Source organism: Sturnira hondurensis, unplaced genomic scaffold (assembly GCF_014824575.4).
Source record: "Sturnira hondurensis isolate 20B ecotype Veracruz unplaced genomic scaffold, ASM1482457v3 Scaffold0005279, whole genome shotgun sequence".
In the NCBI taxonomy this organism is placed as follows: domain Eukaryota; kingdom Metazoa; phylum Chordata; class Mammalia; order Chiroptera; family Phyllostomidae; genus Sturnira; species Sturnira hondurensis.
Window position 1 is genome coordinate 7,454,215 of NW_028077910.1, and position 10,263 is coordinate 7,464,477.

A 10,263-nucleotide genomic window follows, 5' to 3' on the forward strand; every position below is an offset into this window, starting at 1 on the left:
TGAACAGCTACTCTGTTTTATGAGAGTACCATTGAAAGAGTGTCGACAGCTTTTCGAGTTTTATAAAATATTTGCCACGTCAAATAGCTGGAGTCTCAGAAATTTTAGCCTGGAAAAAATGGATATGAGGCCAAAGATTACAAGGAATATTTATGTGTCTAATTAACATTTGTCCCTAAAGCCATAAAGGATGCTAGTACGTCTATTATTGGATTTTAAAAATCCTTTTTGTGGCCAGACCGCTCTGAAAATGGGCCGACTAAATAGAACACCTAGGGCTGCTTTAGCCATCAAGGGACCAGTTGCCTGGCCACGTGTTTCTTGAATGACAACAGTTTCCAGTGCTTTCCTAGGCAACAAGTTAGTCATCAGACATTCTTTTTGGGCAGAACATGGTCTTCCAGTCGTGCCCAAATCAGGGAGTTAATTTACTGTAATTATGTAGCAGAAAACCACTATTGTGTGTAAATAATACTGTTCCTAGCCACAGAATTTGGTAATTGGTGGTGACTGTACTTCCAGAAAGGGCCTAACTTCATTTAATGTATAAATTACATTTACATAAGGTTGTATATGGAACAAAAAAGTCGGTAGGTTTGGAGTGAGCTTGGGTTCTTGAGGTTAACTGCATACTTTTTTATAAAGGAAAAAAAAAGAGCAAAATTCCGATGGCAAAAATCCCTCCTTTCGCACACTCCAGAGTTCTTTCAGATTGTTTCTGTTTCCATCTGTCCCTCTGTAACGGCATCCTGCGCTGCAGAGCAGGAGACAGGTGATTTGTAAGTAAGAAACGCTCTTCCCGAGGGCTGTGTGCAACTAGGGGTCAGATTTGGATCTGAAGTATTCAGCCTCGCGAGGAAGGAGACTTGACTTGTGGTGTGAACCACAAGCGATTGATGTGTTGTACAACTGTGTACCTGAAACCTGTATGAAACAGTGTCACCCCAATAAATTTTTTAAAAAAAGAATTCAGCCAGTTACAGTCAAGGACACTTTTTTGCTGTCAAGCAAATGGGTGGTTGTTCCCATTTTGTCTGATTAAGTAGCTTTCTCAGGAAAGATATTAGACATTAGTAATTAGATGTTTCCCTAGAAAAATATAGTGGAATTGATTAAGTGTTTGGTATGGTCTAGTAAACTAACCTGTACTAGGAAAAGAGGTCTGGCTTTTGTCCTCAGCTTCCTGGAAGGAGTGTTTTGTTTGCCTGGGGCACTGGGCCAACCAGAGGGTTGCACTGGGAAATGGTTCTAGGTTTCCAGCCATATAGTTGATCTCTTGAGGGGCTGGAACCTGAGATCACTCCCTGGATGAGACCCAGGAAAGACTTGGGATACCAAGGCTCGGCTAAACTTCCTTGGTTGGTGATACTCAGTGTACGTAGCCACACATCAATCCAAGAAAGTGACAGTGTGATGACTCCGTAGGGGGTGGAAAATAGCAGTGCAGCATCTCACACTTGCTTAGCCTTTGCCCTACGGACTGCTTTTTCCTTGCCCGATTCTAATCTGTGTCCTTTAGCTCTTTATGATGCATAACCATAGTGTAATAGCTGTCAGTGAGTTCTGTGAGTTATTCCAGGAAGTTATCAACCCTGAAAGTGGTCTTAGGAACCCTGAACTTGCAACTGATGTCAGAAGTTAGGGTAGCCTCTCTCTCATGGCCTCCTCAAACTCCCCCTCTTTTGCAGATCTGAAGATTTATTATCAGAACGAGTCATTTTAGAATAGAATTGATTCTCTAAAATTGTTTTAATATGGCAAAAAGCTCTTGATTCTCAGAATGGAATGCCTACTTACCTGCCAAAATGTATTTTGAAAGGAAAATAAGATTAGGAATGCTTCACAAATTTGCACATCCCCCTTGCGCAGGGGCCATGCTAATCTTCTCTGTATCGTTCCGATTTTAGGGCATGCGCTGCCGAAGTGAGCACTGAGGTAGTCTTCATGTCGACTGTTTCTTCTAACTTCTTAGCTGGTTAAACTCCCACAGGTATAAATGCACATCTCTCTGTATGTCCTGCCAAAATCCCTACCAACTCAGTTTTACTACCTGAAATCCATCAATCCTCACCCATCTTAATAAAGTGCAGGCTCAGATATTTCTCCCAACCCTTTGGTTAGGAGAAATCACATCAAAATGAAGATTAAGGGCAGGATGGGGAAAGAGCCTATATGACATTCAGGAAGATGTTCATTGAGGTATTTACCATATAAGTGAATAGAGGACTGATTATATAAATTATGACATTCCATATAGTGGATATTATTTTAAAACTCAGACAGATACCTCTATGCTAATATTAAAAGATCTTTAAAATCGTTTTTTAAATTATGAGGATGTTGGATAGGACACAAAAATGTCTAATGTGGAGCGGAATTCAGATATTAATCCCGATGCTACACTTCCTAGAGGATGTAAAATTTCTGGAATGCCGGGTACAGTTACAACCTGCGGAAAACTCGGAAGCAGGAACTGACACGACTGGACCCAGGGGAATGCTCTGCTTTCAACACCTCCTCCTGCTACCTCAGCAGTGTCCTCCCCACACCCATCGATGCTCTCTCCCCTGCATTGCGGTTGCTGCTCCTGCCCCTCTGTCTCCTCCTCTCTCAGGCTCTCCTTCAAAATGCCCAGGCCTAGGAGGAGATCCACACTCTACTCCCTGACGCACCACCTCCAAGCCCGGCTCACCCTTCGCATCCTTCAAAGCCCCTGACTACACAACCTCTTACGTGGAGCTTTCTTGCCTCTGAAGTTCTTTTATCGCCTGACCACCAACTCTGTACTCAAACATACGTAGTCACGAATTTTGGTAATATTGGCTAAGTGTATACTTTGTTTCCTCAGCTGGAAGGTTATTTCCTGGAGGACAAGAGCCATAAATTGCGTTTCTTTGCCCCTATCAATTCCTGGTAAAGGGATTGGAGGTAACAGGTGTTGAGTAAATGCATGGTCGACGATTGATGCAGGCTCTATTCTGCAGAGCTCCAACAGCAAATGAATGAGAGCAACAGCACATCCATAGTTCCTGTAACAAAGGGACTCAGTCTGCTTGTTCTCATTAAGGCAGTGAATGGATGATGGGCCCGCTTGAGTAAGCACATTCTGCTGTTCACCTAAAGCTCCTTTTCACAGGGACATTTGTGGTAAAGCTCTGAGCTTAGGACTGCCAAAATAAGAAAGCACATTAACCAGTAGAGAACGTCACAACAAAAGCGAGATGGGAAAAATATGCCTCAGAGCAAAGAATGCCATGCTCTTGCTTGAGGAAGTAAAATTTAAATCACTAGTTATGAATAACCAATACGTCCCTCTAAACCAACATCAATGTTAGGGTCAGCTTCTTGGATGAGAGGGCTGTAGCTGACCAGCGTTTGCGGTTCTCTTCCCCTTCCTGGCTCACCCTTTAAATGTAGGTGGCCTCATGACTCACGTTGGTCCACAGAATGTTAGTGGAAACGGTGCATGTCATTCCCAAGCAGAAGTGTTTAAGAATCAGTGGGTAGCCCTGGCTGGTGTGGCTCGGATTCAGTCCCTGGTCAGGGTGCAACCAGCCGATGTTTCTCCCTCGCATCAATGTTTCTCTTCTCTCTTTCTTTCTCTCTCCTGACCTCTCTCTCTGAAAGCAATGAAAAAATGTCCTCGATGAGGGTTAAAATATTGGCGGCCAGTTCTCCAAGCTGTCTTCCCCTGTAGCAGCAATCATAGGAACACATATTCGGATAGAAATACAACACATTTGGAGCAGGGAGATGGAGTGTATTCACTCAAACTATACTTGTTGGACACCAACCATGTGCAAAGCACTGTTAGACACTGAGAATATGCTGGTGTACAAGGCAAAGTCTGCTGTCATGGGCAGGCATCTATTTTTGACTTATATAAATCGGTATTTCATTCTGGCTCTGACTTGTATTATAAAGGGAGGTATAAGATGTCAAGATGACGTGAGACTCAAATGTTGGAAAAAGTTTGATTTCAGGTAATAGCTAATAAGCTTAGTAGTCAATGCATGTAAAAAGCTATTGTTTCAGGAACTGAAGGTATGACCCACTTTGACTCCAGGAGACCATAAGCAGTTCCACCTTTGTGCTCAGGAGGACTGCAGGCCATCAAGATGGCATCTGGGCCATTGCGTTCCAGAGTGAGATGCCCACCACCCAAGGCTCAGATAGAGACCACTGCCCACAGGGCACAGATGAAAGTATGCAGCAGCTTTTATCTGATTAACTTTTCCCCCTGAATTCCAAACCCCTTACCTACACTTTTCTTCTGCTCATAAAAAGGGTCAGTTTAAAATGGAATTTAAGATGGTCTGTTAGGGTACAAACCCACTGTCTTTTCGGATCATCAGCCATCTGAATAAAGTACCCATGAAGATTCAATCCCTGCCTCTGCTTATTGGGTCTGGTAGGCGACAGGCAGCATACACACTGAGTTTTCTGGTTTCAAAGAGAGCCTATAACATAGACATCCTGAAGTCTGAGACTTGATGGGAGGATTGATTTTAGAACAAGTAGGAGGGGCTAGTTAAAGAATGTTCCAGGCTGCAGCTCTGAGACGGAGAAGGGCAGAGTGATCTGAAGAAGAAAAGGCCAGTGTGGCTGGACAAGAGAATGTGGGGGAACAGTCAGCCCATCAGGCTCGGGAAACACATAGAAACCACACTGTATAGGCCTTGTGGGCTTTGTTGGAGATTTCATTCCTTATTCTAAAACTTACTATTAACAATTGACAGTCAAGTACCACCCTCCTGTCATACTTTTCTTGACCCCAGTGGCCCTTGTGGGTGTCGCCATGTTCCTCCTGGCTGGGAGAGGCTCTACCAAGTTGGGAGATGAGCACACAACCCTGTCATGATCTCGCCAAGTGGGGTGGCTCCTCCAGTGCCACCACCACCTCCTGCCACCCCAGGGTACCGGGCAGGGCCCTAGCAGAAGCCAGGGTCTGCTCTGGCTCAATTGGAAGGAGGAGATTTGTTACAGGCATTGAATTGCTTATGGAATTGCTGATGTAAGAAATGTCCAATCCTGTAGAGAATTTGTGTGAGACTATTTAAGCCAAACTGCGGGGAATCAAAGTCTCAACGGACTGATAATAACACTACAGAGAGTGGCAGTTTTGCAGTTTGTTTTGTACATTAGAATCAAAGGAGGAGGCAGAAGGAGAGTTAGATGAAATCCATTGGTGGTAGATTAGGAAGGTGTAATAAAACTAAGCAGGAAACTCTCTGAGTTTGGGTAAAAAATAAAACAGATGGACACATACGTCTTTTACATTGGCGGGTATGGGATAGTTAATAATGAACATTTACAGGACACAGACAAGATGATGAGGAACAAGACAGCGATAGGGGTCCCCTGGTCTCCTGCTTTGTTGGGAGATTGTGCCCAGCAGGGTCTGGAAAAACAGGATTCCTCGGACATTCCAATGTTATGTTATCAAAGATGCAAAGGCATGATAGACAGACTCAGTTAAGGTAAAGAATGACCTTTGTCAAGGAAGATACAGGCCTAGGGCGTGACTACCCATCATGACTCAATTTAGTTAAGAAGCGTTCATTTAAGACCACCCTATGTGGTTACAAAACGTCTCTGAGTTTGTAAAACCCGCTCCACAGGCCTTCCCTGAGCTTGTTAGGTTCAGTACGTGGTCCCACTTTCATCCACAGAATCATGGAGAAACAGATGCTAAGTTGTAGTTCAAGGAAAAACTCAAAGCCACTGCACATAATTAGGCCACTGAGAAAGTGTGCCCTATCATTATCACAATGCTGCCCGTTGAACCTGGAAGCAGCTGCCACAGCTCCTGGCTAGAAACCACACACATCAGGAAATTGGATGTCACGTGACCTGCCCCTCCCCCATGAACCTCAGCTGCAAAGTCCAGGCTTGTACACATGCAAGGGATCTGCGGAAGCTGGTTCACATCCAGGGCCCAGCTTCAGGGTAGGCTGGGCAAAGTTTTCAGTTTGTGGTTTCTGCAGCAGGAAAAAGCCACTGGAAGAGGGTTGAAAGAGAGTTTGGGTGTATAATTCATGGTGTTTGGCACACCATGTATCATAAAAAGTGAGATGCCCACTTTTTAGTCTTTCAGTTCTTTAAAACCCTGTCCTTACCTAGTGCCACTCTCTGTCTTTCTATTGCCTTTTCCTCCATCAAGAGGAAATTCACTGGCCCCCACCCGTGAGGCTCAGTTGGTTGGGCATTGTCCTGAACCGAGCGGTGGCTGGTTTGATTCCCCATCCAGGCCAGGGCACATGCCTGGGTGGTGGGTTCTGTCCCTGGTTTGCTTCCTGGTTGGGGCATGTGTGGAAGGTAACCAATGGGTGTTTTTTTCCCTCTCTTTCTCCCTCCCTTCCCTTCTCTCTAAAAATCAAAAATAAGATAAAAATTAAAAAGAGTGAAATCACTGTAAAAGTGTGTATTTCTCCACTTCTTTTGCTTTGGTTAAAGCATGTGCCTTTCTGTCTATGTATTCCTTCCTTTTCTTCTTTTATTTTTTTAATCCTCACCCACATTTGGAAAAAACACTAATGTTGAAAAGTCTTTCCTTTACAAATGACTTGATCTAGCTGCCTTTTCTGTCTTCCTCTTTAAGGCTCATTAATTTTACCTGAATGTGTTTTGGGGTTATCCATCCCAGATAGATTTTCCTAGGTATGCCATTTAAACGTGCAGGTGTAAACCTTATTTTATCTGATAGTTTCATAAATTAAAAGTTTTAGTACTTTGCTTTGAGTTTCTTCTTCAGGGGATTCCCTTATACAACCGTTGTTTTATCTTTGTCTATTCACATCTCTTTCTATTCGTACCTCTTTCTTTCTAATCCTTTGTACATCGCCGGCAGTATTTAAATGTACACAGATTCTCTGATACACCTTTCTTCAAAAGGTAAGAACTAACTCCCTTCTCTGTGAGTGTGGGCTAGACTCACTGACTCACTTCTAAGGACTGCACTATGATGTCACCAGGGCCTGGTCTGGTTTCTCCTTGCTCTCATTCGTGAGTCACGTGCTCTGGGAAGTCAGCTGTCATTTCATGAGAATGCCTCAGGCAGCCCTAGGAAGAGGCCCACACGGTGCCTTAGGAGGAGAAGGTGAGTGAGGGCTGCTTCCTCACTCCATGGCTTTTCTAATGTTATCAAAAAGAGTTTAACATTATTGCCTTGTGTTTTTTGAAACTACCTTTTCTGCCTCTTCACTTCTTTTATCTCCCTAGCATCTCTGTGATGCTCAATCCAGCTTCTATTCCCAGCACGGTCTCCAACTTTGTCCTGGAAAAAAGATTCAGCTGCTGAGCTCTGAGATTTAGTAGGGCCCAGACTGTTCCACACCACCTAATCTTTCTTTTGCCATCCCCCTTAGAGTGCCCTTCCAGCTCTGGCATTGTTCCCCAAAAAACTCAATTAGCTTTCTATGCTGAGTGGGGACATTTGAGTTTCAGGGTGAGTGCCTTTGGCAGTTTGACTGAGTTTGCTGGCACTCAGTGCAGCAGAAGGCCCTTTGCTGGCTTTGTGCTTCCTCCTGTCCTCTTGCTGATGCCGTGTGGGTCTTGTGGCTGTCAGTAAAGCAATCCCATCTTTGTATTTTGGCACTCAAAGAGGACCTCATTATTTTTATAGTAGACAACCGTGCACTTGTTGTGGAGGAGGTTGTTGCTCGAGGATTTGGTAGATTCACAACTGCTCAATCGCCATTTTAATCTTGCACAGCACCTATCACATCTTAAATTTCTAGACATTCCTTTGTTTTCTGGATTTTCCCTGTCTTGTATCTTCTGCTTCATTGTTTATGGACCCTTCACTCTCTAAGTACAATAGGGATTTTAGGAATTCCTTTCTCCTGTCTACATTGTCCCTATTTTCTCTGAGCCACCTTTTATACTTGTTCTGCGTCTCATTTTCACATCAATGTCTTTTCCCAACTATCTTGAAATCTTTGGCCCTCCAAGCGTTTTTAGAATTTGGCATTATATTGGGAGTTCTGTGTGAATATGTCGGACTCATCAGTCAGTCCTACAGAACCAGAGTTATTTAGTCGAGGGACTCTCAATAGTTAATGTCTGCAGGTCTTTTCTCTCAGGCTGATCAGTGTCCCCAGATAGTTGTCCCCCCATAAACCTCTATTGGGTGGTAGAAGAGGGTGGTTAGACTTAGTCGCCATTGTGTTCTCAGAGGAACTGAAGGGAGATTGGGGAGGGGCCTCATGGTTCAACATGCAGACTTCACTTAACTTCCCCTTCCAATAAGGTACTCAGAACATGACCAGTGACTCTGAGTTCAGGTCCTCTATGTTTCAACCTGTCCTGAAAAGAAACTTTCTGCCTTTCGCTAGGGTGGGGAAAAGGCAGTCTCCTGGTTATCCTTGCATGAGAGATGGAATTTAATCGCATAACTTACACATTTTTTAATCATTCTATTTTCAGCTCTACCCTCACTTACCTTCTCTTTCAAAGTTGCCTGGCATAATCATTGACTCAATTACTGAGCCTTTTGGTATTCTGAAGTTTGAGAAATTTGTTCCCTAACCTTTCTAGGCCCTTTATGGTAAAATCAGTTTAACTCATCCTTATATTCTAGATTCCAAAATTATGTTGACATCTATCTAGTTCTCTTCGTCCTTACAGATTTGTGAAGTATTTCTTAATCCCTTAATCACTGTATAAATAGGTTCAAAAGGAGGACATATTCACCTCTGCTGTCCCTTTAATAGAAGTTCTGTCATCCTTTTAATAAATTTCTTTTCTGCTTAAATTATTTGAGAATGATAGTACTAACTACAATGCTAGAAAAAGATCTACAGCAATGCATTTTGGGGGACAAGAGTTCCGGATAAGGCTGCACTAAATCCATCAGACATATAACTCAAGGCACTGAATGCCACCAGAATGCTTTAGAACTGAGTGACTGAATTAAATTCTTTTTATTACCTAGGATTTTTATTTTTACTTATTAAAACCTACTTAGATGTATTTAAGCATGGATTTTTAAAATCACACTTGTGTATAAATTAGAAGAAAAATAAAAGCTGTAATTGATTAAGGTATTCCTAGAACTTCTTTTCATTTAGAGAGCCCTAGTCCTCTGAGTCACTTTATATACTTAATATAAATTTCCAATTGTGGTTTTAAAAACCATATAGAATTCAACATCTTCACCATTTTTAAATGCTTTTTTAAAAATATTTTGTTTATCCATTTCTAGACAGAGGAGAAGGGAGAGAGCAAGAGAGGGAGAGAAACACCAATGTGTGGTTGCCTCTCGAGCGCCCCCTACTGGGGACCTGGCCTGCAGCCCAGGCATGTGCCCTGACTGGGAATCCAACCACTGAGCCTTCAGTCCAAAGTCTGACACTTAATCCATTGAGCCACACCTGCCAGGGCCCTTCTTAATTATTTTTAAATGTACAATTCCTAACCATTTATAAGTATACAGTTACATTGTTTTGGATCAGATCTCCAGGACACTTTCGTCTAGCAAACTGAAACTGTGCAGCCATTAAACATCTCCCCATTTCATTTATCCCTCCCCCAACACTGGCGACCACCATTCTACTTTCTGTGTCTATGAATTTGACTACTCTAGATACCTCATGTAAATGGAGTCATGTGGTATTTGTGGTTTTGTGACTGGCTTATTTCACTTCGTGTAATGTCCTCAAGGTTCATTCATGTAAGCATGTGTCATGACTTCCTTTTTAATGAAGTTTTGTGGAGAACGTAAAATCCATTTCCCTCTCAGGAGCACTGAAAATATGATTTACTCTGAAACTGGATCAAAAATTTTAAGGCTTTTGAAAGCATTCCTTAAAAATGTCAAGTATATATTAAGGCCAAACCTAAGGATGGAAAAGAAAGAAAAGGTATTCCTCACTTTTGCAAAAACAAATAAATAAAAACCACTGAAGTACAGAGAAATAGCATGTCATATATGTTTACTATCCTTGGTGTTTCATGACAAAGAGCCTTGTCTAGTGATAATACAGTAAACATCAAAAGTAGCTGCTTGACCAATGTAGTCAAAGTTAAACTGAATTGCCAGCCCTTGGTTTTTCCAAAGGGCTCCTGAGTGAACACTTCTGATCCTGGGAGAAGAGACAACACCCCAGTTTTTAGCTGCTGTGGTCCAGTGGTTATGTTGTGATCTGCAAATTTCCCCAAATTTGGTTTTCAGGGTTTTCCTTCACAAAGTTAAACCCAGTGTGGAGACAGGGGGTGAGGAGAGAGAAAAGGCAGTCTTGAAGCTTGAATTAGCATGGGAAG

General features: G+C 42.7%; 1 non-coding gene across 1 annotated transcript; it reads right to left on the reverse strand.

Annotated features, from left to right (window-relative positions):
- Positions 1-1,824: 1,824 nt before the first annotated feature.
- Positions 1,825-1,931, reverse strand: LOC118987530 (U6 spliceosomal RNA). Its single transcript, XR_005066585.1, has one exon. It is a non-coding gene; the product is annotated as a U6 spliceosomal RNA (small nuclear RNA).
- Positions 1,932-10,263: the final 8,332 nt, after the last annotated feature.